This window comes from Gossypium arboreum, unplaced genomic scaffold (genome assembly GCF_025698485.1).
Source record: "Gossypium arboreum isolate Shixiya-1 unplaced genomic scaffold, ASM2569848v2 Contig00260, whole genome shotgun sequence".
Lineage (NCBI taxonomy): Eukaryota > Viridiplantae > Streptophyta > Magnoliopsida > Malvales > Malvaceae > Gossypium > Gossypium arboreum.
In genome coordinates this window covers 25001-26497 of record NW_026440376.1, presented here as the reverse complement: position 1 = coordinate 26497, position 1497 = coordinate 25001, and positions in this window count along the sequence as shown.

The window sequence follows — 1497 nt, the reverse complement described above, 5'->3', positions numbered from 1 at the left end:
AAGCCGGTTCGGAATTGTCTTTCATTCCAAGGCATAACTTGTATCCATGCGCTTCATATTCGCCTGAGTTCGCTCCAGAAATATAGCCATCCCTACCCCTCACGTCAATCCCACGAGCCTCTTATCCATTCTTATTCGATCACGGCGGGGGCAAGGCAAAATAGAAAACTCACATTGGGTTTAGGATAATCAGGCTCGAACTGATGACTTCCACCACGTCAAGGTGACACTCTACCGCTGAGTTATATCCCTCCCTGCCCCATCAAGAAATAGAACTGACTAATCCTAAGTCAAAGGATCGAGAAACCCAACAACGCCACTATTCTTGAACAACTTTGAGCCAGGCTTTCCTTTCGCACTCATTACGGATACGAAAATAATGGAAAAGTTGATTCAATTGTCAACTGCTCCTATCGGAAATAGGATTGACTACGGATTCGAGCCATATACATGGTTTCACAAACCGTACGATTCTCCTGATCTAAATCAAGCAGGTTTTGAAGAAGGTTTGCCTCAGCATGTTCTATTCGATACGTAGAGAAGCGGTTTTAAAAAATAGAGAAATCAGAACCGTTAAGATGATACGGATCAGCCTTCTTCTTGCGCCAAAGATCTTACATTTCCGAAGGAACTGAGTTACATCTCTTTCCAGTTCCATTCAAGAGTTCTTATGTTTCAACGACCTTTAAGACCCCTAAATTTTGACAAATTTCTTTTCTTTTCTTAGGAACACATACAGATTCGTCACTACAAACAGGATAATGGTAACTTCATGATTAATTACTTCATTTATGAATTTCATAGTAGAAATACATGTCCTACTGAAACAGAATTTGTAACTTATCCTCTGCCTAGCGGGCAAGGATTTACCTCCGTGAAAAGATGATTCATTCGGATCCGCATGAAAGCCCAACTCCATTGCATTGCCAGAATCCATGTTGTATATTTGAAAGAGGTTGACCCTTGCTTCTCCTCATGGTACAACTTTCTCCTGCTGAGCCCTTCCTCGGTCCACAGAGACAAAATGGAATGTAGGACTAGGACTGGCGCCAACAGTTAATCACGGAAGAAAGGACTCACTGAGCCGGGATCACTAACTAATACTAATCTAATCTAACTAATACTAATCTAATACTACAGAATAGAATACTAATCTAATACTCTAATACTAATAGATAGAAAAATAGAATAGAAATACTATATAATAGAAAGAAAAGAACTGTCTTTTTCTGTATACTTTCCGGTTCCGTTGCTACCGCGGGCTTTACGCAATCGATCGGATCATATAGATATCCCTTCAACACAACATAGGTCGTCGAAAGGATCTCGAGACTCACCAAAGCACGAAAGCCAGGATCTTTCAGAAAATGGATTCCTATTCGAAGAGTGCATAACCGCATGGATAAGCTCACACTAACCCGTCAATTTGGATCCAATTGGATTCTTTGGGGGTATCAGTAAGGAATTGAATGTAATAATATTGATTCATAGGAGGAA